Genomic DNA, 19,353 nt, shown 5'->3' with positions numbered 1-19,353 from the left:
TTTTTGTGAATGGATATGCGTATTTGTTGATAAATGATTTTATTTTATTGCACATTCAGGAATGTTGGATTAAATTCTATTATTAATCATTCTTAGGCAAATTTGGAATGTGTTTAGTATTTTAAATCAAGCTTCTATTTATTTATTTGCTTTTACAGGAAGAATTTAAAGAATCACAGGATTATTGTTTAACAGTCCAGTGACTGCTGCCTAAATTGATTTTAGCATTAATTTAGTTTTGTGCTGTTGTATAGTGCAGTATCTCATGTCAATTTATAGATTGTAGTAAGAAATATTCTGTTGAGACTGAATTATTTATGACATTAGATTGAAAAATGTGGTGTAGAAGAAAAGATGCACAAGTTGGTACTGGTGGCCCCAGCCAGTAAGCACAAATTGTGATGGCCAATTGCTTTTAGGCAGAGGAGTACAAGTTTGTAAGTCAGGTGAAACATGCTACTGATAAGGAGAACAGAGAGAAAAACAAATATAATACAGAACTGGGAATGAATGAAGAAGGAACAAGGAAACAGACCATTAGAAAATGAATAAGAATACCTCAAAATTGATTCATGACAGAGGAGGAAGAAATTCTCTCATGAACATCATGTTACCCCTGACGAAGGCCTCCAGCCTCTAACAGGTATCACCTGGAGTGACCCTGGGACACAGCTGATCACTGAGAGCGGGAGCACAACACCACTGAAAAAGTTACAAAGTTTGTGAACAACATGTTAACATAATAATAATTTATAATTATTTTCCTCTCTATATAATTTTTCTTCTGGGTTGTCTTCTATAATAATTAAAACAATAGTCCAATTAATTTGGACTATAATTATTTATATAACCGAAACTTGACTAATAATAATTTATATGTTATTATTTCAGATTGGAAAACATGAATCAGACTAACAGTAAACTCCTAGGTCAACACATACAACATATTCCCTTTGTTTTACAGCAAAACATTTCAAGTGTAATGCTTCAATGTCTTTTTTAAGATATAGAGTAATTCATTCTAATGTAACACAAATGATAGAGGGTATATTTAGCCTTAATTTACACTTTAAAGAGTTTTAATTTAAAATACTTTAAAATTTTTTAATACTTTAAAAATCTTTTTACTTAAAATACTTTAAAAGTTTATATGTGTAAAGAGTTTGTGTATGATTGAATAAGGATTCATCAGATTGCATATCCATATCATTTTTTTTGTTAAAATTATTCATATAACTTTTAGAAAAATAGAATTATAATAGCTGATAAACCATCTAAATAATTTTTTTAAGATCATTCATAAATTTAACAACCTTACAGCTAATATGTTTGCAGAGGTTTGAATTGCTTAGCTTGCTTAATATAAGGGAAAATATTTCTTCAGTGACTGTCTCTGGGTTGATATATCATAGTCTTAGCACCAGATGATGTCATAGTATATTTACAGTATATATACAGTAAAATACTGCAAAGTATTTAAATAGAAATAATGTAAGTAAGACAATGGAATAATGTTTCACTGAATGTTAAATATATCAATACAATTTAGACTGATATTGGTTTTTATCAAGTTTTTCTTTAGAACCACTTTTACCACAACAACTATGAGTACTGGGCAAAGCAAGATATTTTGACTTCTGTTGGAATATTTAATTTTAATGCACAGTCAAAACAGACAAATATTAGATTTCAGAAATCCTATACAAGCACTTTTTTGAAAAAAATTATTAGTTCAGTAATGTCTGTAGTCTAATAATATTTAACATATGAAACTGAGTATTAGATCTATGTGTTCTTTCTCCACAGTGGTAGCTGTCTCACATGGCCATGTAATGTGTTTACATAAATAGTAATGAAAAACTAAGCAAACAATCTAAAACTATGTCTATTCTGTGGACTTTCTCAGATTTAATTTTGGAAACTAAGTGACAAAGTATTTTTAAAGTTTTTATTGTCTATAGTATTTGTACATGAAGGACACTTTCACTGGTGTAACAGGCACAGAAAGCCTATACATGCATGCAAAATTAATTCACATAGAATTAACAGAATATAAATTATTAATTGTAAATAATCATTTCCAAAATGAAATTTGAGTCAATACTTACTTTTGATATTTACCCAGAAGTGTTAGTCTTGTATGTGTCCAGCAAAACTTCAATTCCATAGCTAACTCCAGTGTGAGAACATCCCAAAGAATTAGAATTGGCAAATGTCATCTTAAATTGATAATATTCTGTACAGAACCAGCCAAGAATAAAGAAAAATAAAAGCACATATAAACATGTTATTTCCAAAGAGCTTTAGAAGACAACAGATTTAAAATTCATAGTAAGGGTTTAAATCCAAAGTGATCATACAAAATATACCAGCTCAATTGCCCTCAGGAATTGTTAGTGATCATCATTTCAAATCTACTAATTTTATGGACTAAGTAAATTAATTCTTTATACTAAATGTAGGAAACAAAAGAAACCACAAAAGTGAAAATGTTCATATCCAAGTCCTCTTGAGCAATCTGTGGGCTTAGAAATCAATATAAAAATCTGATTAAAGGAATTATAGCTTTTGTTTCTATAAATAAATAAATAAATAAATAAAAGAGCAGCTGACTAACTTAGAGAACACACATCTGAAAATGCATTATAGTTTAAATCACAGATACTTCTCAACACTATTTCTATTTAAAAGAATTTGCATTTTTCCTACATCTTCTTTTATGACAATTCGTTATTCTACTCTATATAATTCTATATGATAACGTGCTGTCAAATAACTTCAGGTATGATTTAAACTGACATTATTTATAACATATACGTAAGATACTGTGTAAAACATTAACTTGTTATCATAAAGTTGCTTTTGGATCCCACAATTACTGTCACATCAGATAGTATCTTAAACCAGATTTAGAGCAGTTTCATGTTTTTAAAGCCAAAAATTCAAGAAATCAGATGATCTCAAATCCAAATAGATGGAATCTACACAAGGGAGTATTTAGGGGTTTAATACAGTTGTTGCTGTTGTTGTTTTATTCATTTTTCCATTTGTTTTAGTAGAAAGTGAGCAATCTTTGGAGGCATTAGAGGTGGGAGATGACAAATGCTTAACTAATGACCTGACTTAAGTTTTTTGCAGTTTCCGAACAGACATAGTTGTCTAAAGTCTTCAAAAGAGTACAGAAGCCTAGGAATCAGTTTTCTTTGGCTGATTATGTGAAAATAGGTATGTGGTGGCCTAGTTCAGAATGTGTTAGCAACATATTGGTTTTGTGTCACAGTGTTAGAGTAATCTACCAGGAAGTAAGGTTCAGGGGTTTGAAATTCTCCTTAATCAGGTACAGCTTGAACAGAGATCTCCCACATTAAAGAAGGCAGTAGTCACTGAGCCATCGGTATGGATAGATACTCACTGTGTATCCTGCAGTGACTCCTATGCAATGAGAATCCTGGGACCTGAAGGAAAAAGAGAGCATAAACTTTGACATGGAGAAGGCAGAGGTTCCAAATATAGTTCTCAGAATGGGCATGTTTTCTAGAATAGATATTACATTGGGGTGGGTATAAGAAAATGAGAGAGGGAGAGAGAGGGAGACAGCTCTAAAGGCTAGGAAGCAAAATCTTAAGTCTACATAACAGATGAATTTGCTACACAACACAATAGTCAGGTTTCCTTTTACATGGCCTTTTTCTGGCTCTATGACTCTGCCTTCCTGTCTGCAGAAAGATCCTACTTGAGAAAGCACTAAAGTATAACTGGGGTACATTTCCAGTGCATGGAAGAAATTAGTTCCACTCAAATGAGAAATGAGTTTCAAATCCACTCAGGAGCTCTCAGAGACTAGGTTGGTGCATGTCATGAGTGCATGCTCTAATTGTCTGCGTTTCACATTGAAAGTGGAACCTGACCATGTGTCAGGCAGTGGGGACGACCCTAGAGAACTAGGTACCTAGACAGTGAAGAAATGCTAGAAAATGGAGAGTTATGCCTACCACAAAATATCAAAATATGACTTCTACCATTTATATGAAAAGTTCAGGGATTTTACCCTGAGCTGAAAGGTTTAGGACTGTCCTGAGCTCTCCTTGCCTGGATTTCATGCCTGACTAGGGGCCAAGTGCTTGCTGCCTCCCCTTCCTGACCTGAGCTCTGTCTGTGCCTTCATGGGAAGGGTCTGGCAAAGCCAGGGAGTCACTGTCCAAAAAAAAAGAACTCCTGCCAGGGAGGTCTGAGACTAGGAGCAACCACAGTGCAGTAGGCTGGTGCAAAAAAATGTATAAAATAAAATCTACCGGTTGTAAGACTGAGCAGGAAGAAAACATTATCTTCTTCCTGCCACTGAACAGAAGGAAGAAATCCTCACCATCATATTTCTTGTGGGATGGAAGACACCTCACTGAAACACTCTCAAACTGTTGCTGATGAAAACTGAATTTTTGGCCTTGATGTCCAGAGAGACATTGGAAGGATGAACATAACACCAAATAAAAGGGATATATATATATATATGTATATGTATATACATATTTCCAGTTTCAGTTGTCCTGTTGTAACTTTTCAATATTAGTTTTGGCCATCAGAAGATAAAAATTTTATTACCTGAGCATTCTTAACTCCACACATATAGTGTGTTGCCCTCAGTGAGATTTTGAATGCAACAGGTGTTCCAAAAATCAGAAAAGTGTTTGATTATGGTAGTCCCAAACATCACTTTTTAAATGGGATTCAATCTGCTCCTAAAATCTTCTTTCTAGACAAACTCCTATCTGTGCTCTTAATTCTTACTTCACCCACTGATGTACTGGGTATCACATTATCTGTTTCTTTGTTGAACATCAGTTTATGTCTAAGCTAGGATCGGCCTGCTGTTTAACAGAAGTAAGCACAAATCAGTGTGAACTTAGGTTTTTCAGGGGTTAATTAGATAACATTTAAAAATGTCTTTTTTTTTCTGGAAAACAGGATTGTGAAATTTCTTTTAGTTTTTTTTGTTTGTTTGTTTTTTAGAAATATGTGGCAACATTTAAACATTTGGGCCTTATTTTTAGGCATAGTGTTTTGTTTTGTTTTGTTTATTATTTATTTATTTAGTTTTTAAAATCACCAGAAAGTATTGCAAATAAAATGCCAACTGCTATGTATAATGTCCTGCAGATATTTTTTAATACTTTTGGACTTCCATTGGTTTGGAAAATCTACATTTAACAGTTCTGTCCAGAAAAGTCCAGGAAAATCCAATGCAGTAGTATACCACATATGCACTTAACAATAAAACTTTAACCTTATTCAGACTCATAAATCTAATTTCAACAGAAATTTCACATACATATATCCACAAGAAAAAATCAGGAAAGAAGAAAATAATGTTCAGTTTTGCAAAATATATGAAATGCTTAGGAACACTGGGATGATATTTTTGAAAAGGTACTATTTCCTGTACTTCTGTTTTTACCCAAGTCAAGGAAATTACTCCTTATCAAAAGACCAAGAAAGCCTGACTCTAATTATATGCATAGCACAAGCTGCATTTTACGAACACAGTTCTAACATATATGCACTGCAATAGCTTTTGAAAGTGCCTTTATAGCTCTGAATGGTATCACTAATATCAGTGCCTGGCATAGCATACATGCTTATCTTTATTGACTTGTTCCCAATATTTGTCATACACCATTTATCCAATTATACAGAACAGAAATATATTTTATAATTGTCTTAGTTAAACTCTATTTTTTTTTTATTTTTATGTTGTATTCTTGTTCAAAGTTCATTGTTCACACACCTTTTGTGGGTTAAAGCCTATCTCCTCTTTCCTTACCTATTGCAGTTAGGACACTGAACATTCAGGAGTATCTAAAGTTCATAAGTGCACAACAAAATTTGCATTATTAACACTCCCTATTTGCTTCAGTTTCTAAATCTGAGTAGTCCTGAAACTTGTCTCATCTCATAATAGCTGAGAAGCTTCATATCTGTATTATGTATAAGTCCTATCAGGATTCACAAACTATGCATTCCTTCATCTAATTCCCCTGAGGGACCCTATGCATCTGATCATATGTACCAGATGGCTTGGTCTTTATGGAACAAAGCAACTGCAATGGCTTTTGGTAAAACGCAGATGAGAAAAAATGAAAGCATCATTCTTCCCTCTGCATAATAGGCTACAAGTAAGAATTCTTACACAGTATAGAAAAACTGGGTGGGTCCAATGCCCTTCACAGCCACTATTCTGTCTTCTGTCTCTTAACCATCAGGGTGTAGACTGATCTCCAAATAAGCTGTTCCAGTGTGGAAAAAAAATTAAATATCACTGCCAATAAAAGAGACATAATGAACATAACTTTGAAGTTAATATAAAACACAAACCTGGAATGCAGGAGAATTTGTTCTTTTCTTGCTTGAAGAATTAGTACTATTAAGGAGAGAGTCTGAGGAGCGCATACCTAATAGAAGCCATGCTTCATTGTGGTGACTCCGGAAACAACACCAGAGTTGCTCATCAGTTCCTTCTCTCTTATTTCATGTTTCTGTGGTTCCTCTCTGAATTTCTTCAAGTGAGTGATACTCTGCTTCTTATTAGCAGTAAGTATTACGCCCTCCTAAAGCAATCTAGACGGAGCTGTACTGTCACATAAATCCATTATGAATCTTTCCATTACTAACATACCTTTGAAATAAATAGGAATTTAGGAGTCAAAATAAAACTGAGAATCTAAATGTACCTGTTGGTTTTGGAAACATCTGCAAAGGTGTGCATGCATTGAAACATACACAAAGACATTACAGCTATAAATTCTTAAGCGAATTCATGACATTCAGACAACCATACAATACCCCAAAGTGTGACATTTAAAAGTCTTAGTGGATAGAATAGGGAGCCACATTAGTTAATCAGAAGAAAATGAGGAAAGGAAGAAGTCATAGGTATCCTAAGTCAGCTAGGTATGAAAAATCTTCATCATATTTTTTTTTTTTTTTTGCTTTGAGAATTTATTTTCAGATGATTTAAGTAGTTAAAACTAGGTTAAAAAATGCAGAATTCTAGTAAAATCCACTTGTCGCGTATTTCCATTACAAAAAGATTACAGCACCCTTGTTTCTTACTAGTTATTAAATTAAGTTAACCTCTTGTCACCCTGTCTTCTCCAATTTAAGCAAAATCTTTGAATCTTAATCTCAGTTTATAGGTAATGCAACATTTCAGCTGTATGAACCATCTGTTCACCTTCTATTGCATACCATCATGCTAACTCTAGCCCCAATTATGTCCCATGTTGAACAAACTCAAATTTTCATAAATCTAAATTTCAATTCTATTTCACACCTAAGATGCGCTACCTAATTCCTCTCCACTTTGTGTTCTCAGCTGGAGGGTGTGTCCTTGCAATAACCCTGGTGCTGTGTAGCATGATACAGTACCCTGCAGGAGCAGTGCTGTGGGATGAAATTCTGCTCATAGTCTGTCATGTGTCAGTGAAGCAGGTCAAAAAAATGCCTTACAGACAGACCAAGGGTTCCCCATGGCTTGCATGTTGTACGTTGTACAGGAGAATTTTCCCTCTCTTCATTTTCATCTGAATGTAAAATGTAAGCAAGATAAAGAGGTATGAGCAAATTAACAATTCTTATCACAGAGTATTCATTATCCTGGTGATAGCAGAACTTCACGATTGCTACAAACCAGACAGAACAGTGCTCAGATAACAATCCCTAATACATTTCCTGAATGTGTCTTTAGCTACAAGAAATAAAGGGACACTAGTACCAGTTTCCAAATGTTTTGTCTGTGGCTCTTATGCGTAGTGCTTGATTTGGTAGTGTAGGCATGCTCTCAGATCACTTACAGAGCTAAACCTTATTTGGAAGGAAATATACTGCCTGAAAGCCTTGCTTGAAGTTCAGTAGGTGTCAATTAGCACTCCCTGTGTCATGGCAGCCACAAGTCTTTGCAACTTTTCATGCGTTTGCTGGTAGAAATGTAGAACCCTGTGGAGTTAATTGGCAGCTCAGCAGAGATTTGGAGGAGCTGAAGTGAGGTATTGAAGTATAGATTTATAAACAGAGTAAGACATATTGTGAATTTATGTCAGCTGATGTCTGCTAAATACGAGGTAATATAAGATACTTTGGAAAAGAAGCTTCTGCACTTTGCTACAGGGCAACAGCAGGCATGCGGGCAATTACTGAAACCAGAAAGTCACACAAGAAATCCCTTAGCAAAGATCTTAAATCCATCTTAAATTCCAGATGCATACTCCTTGGTCTCTTTTCTTTTTATCTAAATGTGAATATTTCAGACAGCTATTCAGTCCTTCATTAAACAAGCAGCATGTTTCAGCAAGTCTTGTAGGAATTGCATGAAGGGTGAAGTTAGAATGATTAACAGTAGTCCCTCCACTGTATCTGTAAAGCAGGTCTTGATATGAAGACTGTAGGAAAACAAGAGCTTAAAGTCAACTACTGTTGATTTCAGTGTGAACTGCTGAGCCCCCTGCTGCTCTATTTCAGTGGGAGACAGCATGGGATAACTGCATGAGATATGAATGCTCTGTCAACTTCCCAAATGGGTGACTCGTAAGAACGGAGTCAAAGCATTTATTTGAGCTCTTGCAACAGTGTATCTCTCTCTCTCTCTCTTTTTTTTTTTTTTTGTTACTTTTCTTTTACTTTGCCAATATTTTCCTCTTATTTTTCTAATTAAATTGGCTGTGGTTCAAGAAAAAAACATCCCAGTCCATATGTCACTGTGTTTATTGCAGGCAAATGTGGTAAAAATACACCAACCTCTTCTATGCTTTTTTTTCAGTAGATTGTAATACAGTTGTGTTTATTAGTTATGTGATTAAAACCAAATACCTTTTTTTTTGTTTTGTTTTGTTTTGCCTTACAGCGAAATAAAAGCCAATCTCTTAAAAATAAGACTTCTTCTGCAAGCAAAAAATATTTTATGTATCATTTCCAAGGCTCTTTCATCTTTCACAAATGAGCCCACACACCTGAAATTCATTCAGACAGTCAATGAACTGTGAATAGATAAATGTCTGCTTCACTTCCATTCCCCACCGCATTTCTGATTAGATATATTCTACTTTTCCAATAGATACAAGTTATCTAGGCTGAAATTAACTACTGATATTATATTTCTGCCATCACTGGGGTGATAGTGTGACATCTTAAAACTGGAGTGAAGGCTGGTTTCAGACATCAACAGCCAGTCTACTATGAAACTAGTCCTGAGAATGAGCCAAGAGTATTTCTGTATTAATACACTCACTCCAAAGAAATAACAAATTCCCATGGAATTGTAGAAAGAAAGACATGAAAATTTCAAATCTTTTCTACTGGGAGCAGGTCATCACTGGATTTTAAACGCATTCAGATCAAAGGAGAATTTATTTTTATACAAGGGAAAATCTCTTACTCAGATATTTCCTCCCACGCATGAAAAAGGGGCCACCTCCTGTAATTCTAGAACCACATTGTTTAACATAATTTATCTTCGTGTATTTCAAATCTGATCAAGCTCCATGTGTTTTGTATCTGTCCTTCAGTGGCTTTTCTATATCTGAGTTCCTAATAATGACACCTAGGAAAATTTAGCTACATATACTTCTGCCTATGAATGTGCAAAAGACTACTTTCTTGATCTATTTTCTTTGGTTTATCTTTTCCTACTGCCTTAATTTAAGAGCATAAGAAAGGCCATAAATATCCCAAATTACTGTCCTGGTCAGTAGTATGTTCCTGAAAATGGTCAACAAATTAAGTTTATAGAAATAGGGAAACCCTAAAGGTTACCCCATATTTTCTTCTCAAATAAATTCTGACAATCTAAAACAGAGTTTGTGATTTTTTTTCCTTCATTAATCCTTGATTAGCATGTTTTCTATGACTTTATCAGCTTTCTTCTGAACTGATGAACTTTTGGGTTCATTATCATTCCATGGAACTGTTTTAAAAGCTTAATTGTGGGCAGCTTCCTGCTTCTCTTCACTGCCTATTTATTTAGATGTGGGGAAAAAGAGGAAATAACACATAACAGTCAAGATGTTAATTCACCATGGATTTTAGAAGGAGCATGTTGGCATTCTGTATTCTGCTATCTCCTTTTCTTTTTCTTTTTTTTTTTTTTAATAGTTCCTAACATCTTTTTTTTTACCTTTTTTTGACAGTGACAGCTGTGTTCACATTTGATCATTCTTCCACAGAGTTGCTGATAACTTATTGGACTAGATGGCTAATTTAGGAACTCTAAAATAATAGAAGCAACTTCTGGATTTTATTTTGTCAGGCCAGAAATAAATATATTACTTTTTTTTTTTTTTAAATAATATTAGCTAAATTGTTATTATTTTAATATCACATGACATACATCCTCTTGTTCTTTTTTTTTTTTTTTTTTTCCCCCAGAGAATCTTGGATGTAAATCTCTCCCTATGAAATCTGTGCGTTTATTTTGCTATGAATGCTATAAATAACTCATTAAACTTCCAGATTGTCTCATCTGTGACCAAAATAAAAGCAAGTGTTATGAATCAGCTAACAATTACCATGCAGAACTTCTGAGGTACAAGTAGTAATGATTCATATGCTATTTTATGCATTCTTGACCTACAAATCTTTCTCTTTGTCTTTATGTCTTGAAATTGAGTCTGTCTTTGCATTCACAAGTTTCATTTCATACTTAACAACTCCCTGTGTTAATACTGTCTGTTCAGCTGACTGCACATACATAAATTCTACATTCTTAACTTCTATTTGAATATTCAGAGTAGAGAAGTGTGGTGGTTTTACTCAGGTGGGTGGCCGAGCTCCACCACAGCCGCTCTCTCACTCCCCCTCCTCAAAGAGGAACAGGGAGAAAATACGATGAAAAGGGCTCAAGGGTTGAGATAAGGACAAGGAGATCACGCAGTAATTATTGTGATGGGCAAAACAGACTCAGCATAGGGAGATAGTAAGATTTATTGCCTATTACTAACAAGCTAGAGAAGTGAGAGACAAAGGAAAGAAACGAAAAAGCACCTTCCCCCCCACCCACCCTCTTCCACCTCCTCCCCCCGAGTGGTGCAGGGGAATGGGGGAATGGGGATTATGGTCAGTCTATAGCGCTTCTTCTCCTCCGCTCCTTCTCGGTCACTCTCGTCCCCTGTGCTGTGGGGTCCCTCCCACGGGATGCAGTCTTTGCCAAACTGATCCGGCGTGGGCTTCCCACAGGCAGCAGCTCTTCAAGAACTGCTCCAGATATGGGTCCGTACCACGGGGTCCATCCCTCAAGAGCAAACTGCTCCAACCTGGATCCCCCACGGGCAGCAGCTCCTGCCAGGTCACCTGCTCCTGCATGGTCTCCTCTCCACAGGCTACAGGTCTGGCCCGGAATCTGCTCTGGCAGGGGTCTTCCACAGGCCACAGCCTCCGTCGGTGCAGGTCCACCTGCTCCACCATGGTCTCCTCCACGGGTTGCAGTGTGGAACCCTGCTCCACCGTGGTACTCCATGGGCTGCAGGGGGACAGCCTGCTTCACCATGGTCCTCACCACAGGCTGCAGGGGACTTCTGCTCCGGCACCTGGAGCACCTCTCCACCTCCTTCTTCACTGACCTTGGCGCCTACAAGGCTGTTTCTCACTCCTCTCACTCTCCCAGCTGCTGTGTCGCACAGCATTTTTTTTCCCCCTGTCTTAAATATGCTCTCACAAAGACGCAAAACAACATCACTTATTGGCTCAGCTCTGGTTAGCAGCAGGGCCTATATCTAACATGGGGCAGCTTCTAGATTCTTCTCACAGAAGCTACCCCTATGGCCCCCTGCTACCAAAACCTTGCCACGTAAACCCACTACAAGAAGTAATTTAAAATTTATTGAAGAAGAATCTTGATGAGAGAGAATGAGCTTATATACAACAACTGGACAAACTCTGAAAGGAAGAAAGGAAACTAAACTGAAATTAGGTTCTTTTCCTCTGTTTTCTAACTAATCCATGTCATGTGGTAATGTATTGTCCACATAGCTCCTTTATTGAGTGTAATCCTTCATTAAACAGTTGGAATTTTGTCTGTTAAAACTGTCAGAAGATATTATCAGGAACAGGGACATGTAGTAATCATGTGGTTGTGTAGCAGCCTGGAAATTTTATTTTGATTAAGTATCACACTGCCTGTGAGATGCGATTGTGGTCTTGTTGAAATTAATGATGTCTCTTGTTGAAATTAATGATTTCCTCTAATGGTGCAGGATTTTATACATTTTGTTCTCATATAGCACCCATACAGATGCATCTTGTGTTATAGTATATGCTAAAGAATTATTTCAGCAACAGTTCATCTAAGGGCTACTTGTCCAAAAAGAATCTGACAATGTTTCGTGGATCAATAATACTGTTTTGGAGGCATCTGTTAGGATCTTGAAAAATTTTATTGGCACAGCATGAAAGAATCTGTAAACAGTTAAGAGTATAAACTGCAACATTAATAGATCTAGACTCGCACAAACAATTCTATTTCTAAAGAATACAGACTTGTAAAATAATACGCACACAACAATTGACAAAATTTGAAATAACAATTTAATTCTTATGCTTGGCAAAAAAATGTAAACTTGTATGGTGAAGGATTCATTACTGTCCTGAGGAGCAGCATAGAGCAGCCTCACAACTCTTCTCAGTTCTACCTGCAGTCAGTTCTAAGGGACTTATCCCACATTCAATAGCTTGAGATCTCTGTGGAATTGAAACACTCTTCAATACTCTTTTCTTCAGCATATCTCTGTCCATTTGGCTATGAGCGATCTGAACAATGGGAAAGCATGCATTAGGCTCTAAGTAGAACTGAGAAATGGAGTGGCTGATGTTTCAGCAAGGGACCTATTATATGCTGATTCTGACCTTCGGACAGAAACATATTCCAGAATTACAGTTATTTAACTCTTGTAAGCGTACTCTTTTTTTATCTGATCAGAAACACAAGCTATGTTGTTAGAAGAAGATTCTGTCTTTTTTGCTTGAAATATGTCTTTTAGTTCTTGTGTCTAGAAGTCAAGGAAACACTAAATATAAAGGACAAAGGATAAAAATCAGAATAGTTTCTGATAAGAAGTAAGCTGTTACAAAGACGGCAGTAAAATAATATCTATGTTTAGGAGAATTTACAAACAAAAGGCCCAGTCCTGGAAGATTTAACTGAATAGAGCTTTTTAAGGCTTCTTAGAGCAATTTATTCTTCAATAAATGTGAAGAAGGTGGGTCCATTAGCAATTATATACATATGTACACATATTCATGAACTTTCACACACATACCTTTTTCACTTTAATATGCATATATTCTGACATAATGGAACAGAAAAAGACATTTTTTATAGACACTTCAGTTTGAGTCTTGTTCTTGATGCAGATAAATGAAAAACTGAAACATTTTTCTGTCTTTTTTATTCTATTTTATTTATTTATTTATTTTTGATTCATAAGTTGTATCTTTATGAATACCATTTTTGTCACTGTGTGAGCAATCCACTGTTCAAAAAAAGTTCACTCTTTGGCAAGCCATAACCACTCACAAAGGCATGTCACTTTACATTAGGCAATATATGCAGCTTACATTATGAAATACCAGAGCATACTAGTGGCATTTTCACCATCTGGTGAAAAAAATAAAATAAAATAAAAATGATGATTCAAAAGACATCCACTTTAGGTTATGTGAGTAACTTGGCACCGTAGATATAAAAAAGTTAGAGATTACTGTGGGGTTATTTCGTATTTCTTCTTTCATATTTGTTTAGACTCCTGGGAACATGATGAAAACAGTTTGGACATGTTCCCACAAATACAATATTCCACAAGGTAGCTCTTCCTCAAAGAGCAGGAGGAGAAGAAGAAGAAGGAGAAGGAGAAAAAGAAAAAAGAAAGGAAAAGGAAAAGGAAAAGGAAAAGGAAAAGGAAAAGGAAAAGGAAAAGGAAAAGGAAAAGGAAAAGGAAAAGGAAAAGGAAAAGGAAAAGGAAAAGGAAAAGGAAAAGGAAAGAAAAAGAAAAAGAAAAAGAAAAAGAAAAAGAAAAAGAAAAAGAAAAAGAAAAAGAAAAAGAAAAAGAAAAAGAAAAAGAAAAAGAAAAAGAAAAAGAAAAAGAAAAAGAAAAAGAAAAAGAAAAAAAGAAAAAGAATAAGAAAAAGAAAAAGAAAAAGAAAGAAAAAAAAAAAAGACCCTCCTGCATCAGGAATAGTCAAGTTTTGGGCCTAGTGCTATAAAAGAGATATCAGCAAAATATCATTGACAACTGTCAGTGTGCCACTAAGATGGCTGATAAATGGAATGCAGGACATACAAGAAACAACAGAAGAAGTATGGTTTGTTCAGCTCAAGAAGAAATGGATCAGGAGTCTAATAATAGGCATATATCTAAAGGTGGAAGGTTAAAAATTGGATGAAAGCAGACTTCAAGCAGACTTTTCTTGAAGGTAAACAACAAAACAAGAAAAGACAATGGTCACAAGTTGCAACAGGGAAATTACAATCGTGTATGAGGAAAAAAAAATCTTCACAATGAGACTGGTTAAGCATAAGAGCAGAGGTGTTGTGGAAACTTCATCCATAAAGGCTTTCCTAACTCATCTGGATTTTGAAGCTAGGTCCATGTAGAGCAGGATGTCAAACTTGATGGCCTCTAGAGGTTCCCTTAAGCCTTCAATTTTGGTGATGCTTTTTTTTTTTTTTTTCCCTATCCCTGGGACACACTGTTTTTAAGTATTAAATTTTAGGTTTGCTAGAAGTCAGTGGATTTAGTGTAAGATTCCTTAAGATTTCTGAAACACTCTTGATGGCCAGTGGTATATAGGAGACCATTCTGTAATTATCTGCCTGGCAGAGAAGGACCTGGGAGTATTTGTTGATAGTCAGCTGAATATGAGCCAGCAGTGTGCTCAGGTGGCCAAGAAGATTAGCAGCATCCTGTCTTGTATCAGAAATAGCGTGGCCAGCAGGACTAGGGAAGTGATTGTCCCCCTGTACTCTGCTCTGGTGAGGCCACATCTTGAGTACTGAGTTCAGTTTTGGGCCCCTCACTACAGGAAGGATATCGAGGTGCTGGAGCATGTCCAGAGAAGGGCAACAAAGCTGGTGAGGGGTCTGGAGAACAAGTCTTATGAGGAGCGGCTGAGGGAGCTGGGGTTGTTTAGCCTGGGGAAGAGGAGGCTCAGGGGCGACCTTATCGCTCTCTATAGGTACCTTAAAGGAGGCTGTAGCGAGGTGGGGCTTGGTCTATTCTCTCACATGCCTGGTGATAGGATGAGGGAGAATGGGCTAAAGTTGTGCCAGGGGAGGTTTAGGTTGGATATTAGGAAAAACTAGAAGGGTTGTTAGGCATTGGAATGGGCTGCCCAGGGAAATGGTTAAGTCACCATCCCTGGAGGTGTTTAAAAGACATTTAGATGTAGAGCTTAGTGATAAGGTTTAGTGGAGGACTTGTTAGTGCTAGGTCAGAGGTTGGACTAGGTGATCTTGGAGGTCTCTTCCAACCTAGATTATTCTGTGATTCTATGATTCTGTAATTATGTCTTCTGGTCCAATTTCTAAAATACTCTGAAAAGAGAGTATGAGACCTACCAGTGACCAGCATTATAGTGAAAAACAAAACAAAGCTAAAAACAATAGCAACAAAACCAAACACACACACACAAAGAAAAACCATAAAAATAATCATTAGTTTGGTTGTTGCCTTGTAACTGAATGTAAAGACTAAAAGCCAGGAGAAGCCATTACTTTGAATGTATTCACCACATAGAAATTCTGGTACCTGAACTAAAGAGCTAGAGAAACTGCGTACGTCCAACAGATATCTGAAATTAGTTTAAATTAATCCAAATCTTCATTTCCAGATAGAAAATCATATGAAAAGACAGCAGTGAACAAGCTGTCCCCCTTTAAAATATTTGCATGTGTTTTCTCCAGAGGTTTCTTTTCAGAGGAACAGTTGCCAGTTTATTATAGGCTGTGAACTCTTTATATGCATAATGGAATAATCCATGAGGGCATTTAAGGAAAGATTTCATAACAAGGGGTAGAGAATAATATTCTTACATGGTGTAAATCCACCCCTTTCTTTTTACTTCTCTGATGATACACCATTGCATTCCATCAGAAAGTCTAGTGAACTGAATATGCAGCATCCATTTGAATATCACATTATATATTTATTTGTCTTTTAAATACAGTAGTAAATAAAATTTATTTCTGCCATTTAAACCAGTTCTACAGGTCTGCAGCATTATGTACAAGATCCGGGTTTGTTTTCTGTTGCTGTTATCTCATTTTCCAAGTCTTTGCAAGTACAGAAACAAGAACAACAAAAAATGTAGCCTGAAGCTATTCCGCAATAAACTGTGATCTTGTCAGATCTTATCAGCTCAGAAAAGTTGGTTCTGGTCAGTAGCTGTGGAGATTTCAGTAGGAAAAAAAGAGTTTAAGTGATGCCTCTATCTTTTGAGTTTCAGTCTGGTACTGCTACAGTAAATGTTTTCAACCCTGACTCCATGTTTTGCAGCTATATTTTTTCCTGATTTCAGAGGTTTGAATTCATATTCCTTCCTTCCCTGAGTTTAAGACTGACTTCTAGCTTTTTTATAAGAGAAAGTAAGAAGGCAGAAAGAAGGGATTCATACTCTGCTTGTGTGGTACACACAGAGAGTGTTAGCTTTGCATAGCTCTATGGCTGTTTGTTATTTTGCTATTCCCATGAAAACAAAATAGCAGATAGGTGTGGTGTTTTGTTTGTTTGTTTGTTTTTGTTTTTGTTTTTCATCTTTACAAAGAACTTTTGGATAAAAATGAAAGAGGTGAAAGTAAAAATGCTAAAGATTTCAGAGAAAAGAAATAAGGTCCACAAATTTATGAAGGTAGGTGTTAACACTTTGTGCATTCCTGGTTGCATTATGCACATTGTTTGTTGCATAATGAAGGACCTAATAAAATAGGGCATGCTGGGGTTTAAGAGATGGAAGAATGAAGGAATTTTATATATTGTTGATAATGTAGGTGGGAAGAAAAGCTCACAGATAGAAGGAAAAGAAGAAAAATAACGATACCAAACAAGGTGGAGTAAAAGAAAGGAAAGGAAAGGAAAGGAAAGGAAAGGAAAGGAAGGAAAGGAAAGGAAAGGAAAGGAAAGGAAAGGAAAGGAAAGGAAAAGGAAAGGAAAGGAAAGGAAAGGAAAGGAAAGGAAAGGAAAGGAAAGGAAAGGAAAGGAAAGGAAAGGAAAGGAAAGGAAAGGAAAGGAAAGGAAAGGAAAGGAAGGAAGGAAAGGAAAGGAAAGGAAAGGAAAGGAAAGGAAAGGAAAGGAAAGAAAGGAAAGGAAAGAAAGGAAGGAAAGGAAAGGAAAGGAAAGAAAGGAAAGGAAAGGAAAGGAAAGGAAAGGAAAGGAAAGGAAAGGAAAGGAAAGAAAGGAAAGGAAAGGAAAGGAAAGGAAAGGAAAAGGAAGAAAGGAAAAGGAAAGGAAAGGAAAGGAAAGGAAAGGAAAGGAAAGGAAAGGAAAGGAAAGGAAAGGAAAGGAAAGGAAAGGAAGGAAAGGAAAGGAAAGGAAAGGAAAGGAAAGGAAGGAAAGGAAAGGAAAGGAAAGGAAAGGAAAGGAAAGGAAAGGAAGGAAAGAAAGGAAAGGAAAGGAAAGGAAAGGAAAGGAAAGGAAAGGAAAGGAAAGGAAAGGAAAGGAAAGGAAAGGAAAGGAAAGGAAAGGAAAGGAAAGGAAAGAAAGGAAAGGAAAGGAAAGGAGGGAGGGAGGGAGGGAGGAAGTAAAGAAATGGAAAAGAGTGAAACAATGTAACAGGATCTCAGCACTCCAATGACTGTAATTTAGTTTAGAGACTTAGCTCACGTGGTCACCTACATACTGGTATCTAACTTCAGGCTTCTTAACTTCAAAATGAATCCCATTTGAAGAGCTCAAAAGCATAAATAATATGCATTTGTTTTCTGTAGCTAGTGTCTACATATCTTTACAGCTTATCTGTTTACAAATATTTCTTTACTTCTGGTATTCTTTATGACTCGTTTTTTCTATAAAACTAAAAAAGCCACTCAACAGAATAAGATTAAAGGTACATCTATCCCACCTCTTGCCTTTGATAGTATCCAGAGATAATTAAGAAAGAGCATAAGAACTCTTGATGTGGAAATATTTTTTGAATTCCAAAACAATATGTTTACCACTATACAGAATTTATTCATTTCCACCTTTCTGAGGCAATGGGCTCCCTGTCAAAGGGTGTGGGGGACAGTAACAATTTTTTTGATAGTGCTTGTTACCTTCAGTAGGTCTGCAGTTTTATCTGTCCTCTACTGTACAGATGTTCACAAATAATCTGTGTAAGAATGAGACACAATACACTCCTTTTCAGAACATAGATAAATCAAAACAACATGTTCAGTTTACATTAACTTTAATAATTTAGCCCTGGAAAAAAAATAATAAAAAATCCTGTTCAGATCTGTTATAGCAAAGAGTAACAGTAAAGGCAAAAGGAGAGAAAGAGAAAAAAAAAAAAGGGGGGGGTGCTCAAAAAAGTGCACAAAGTATATCACCCAAGCAAAGTATTTTTCAAAGGCACATGCTTTCCATAAGTAAATTTTACAAAATAAATAAGTAAATAAATCACCTCACATGAATCTAAACTATCAAAATGTGTCTGCAAATCATAGAACCATAGAAAGGCTTGGGTTGGAAGGGACTTCAAAGATCATCTAGTTCCAACCCGCTTACTGTAGGCAGGGATGCTACCCACTAGACCAGGTTGCCCAGGGCCTCATCTAACCTGGCACTGAACATTTCCTGGGATGGGGCATCAGCAACTTCACTGGGCTACCTGTTCCAGTCCCTTACCACCCTCTGAGCGAAGAATTTCCTCCTAACATATAATCCAAATCTCCCCTCTTTTAGTTTAAAATAATTTCCCCTTGTCCTATCATTATCTGCCCAGGTAAAAAGTCACTCTCCATCTTTTATATAAGAACCCTTTAAGTACTGAAAAGGTGCAATGAAGTCACCCTGGAGCCTTCTCTTCTGCAGGCTGAACAGCCCCAGCTCTCTCAGCCTTTCCTCGTAGGAGAGGTGCTCCAGCCCCTTGATCATCTTTGTGGCCTTCCTCTGGACCCATTCTAACAGATCAACATTCTTGTGCTGGGAGGCACAGACCTGGATGCAGTACTCTAAGTGGGGCCTCACAAGGACAGAGCAGAGGGGGGCAATCCCCTCCCTTGACCTGCTGGCTACTCCTCTGTTGATGTAGTCCAGGATGCAGTTGGTCTTTAGGGCTGTAAGCACACACTGCTGGCTCATATCAAGTTTTTCATTCACCCACAAGTCCTTTTCTGTA

Source organism: Anser anser (genome assembly GCF_964211835.1).
Source record: "Anser anser genome assembly, chromosome: 1".
NCBI classification, from domain to species: Eukaryota; Metazoa; Chordata; class Aves; order Anseriformes; family Anatidae; genus Anser; species Anser anser.
Note: the sequence above shows the minus strand (reverse complement) of the source record.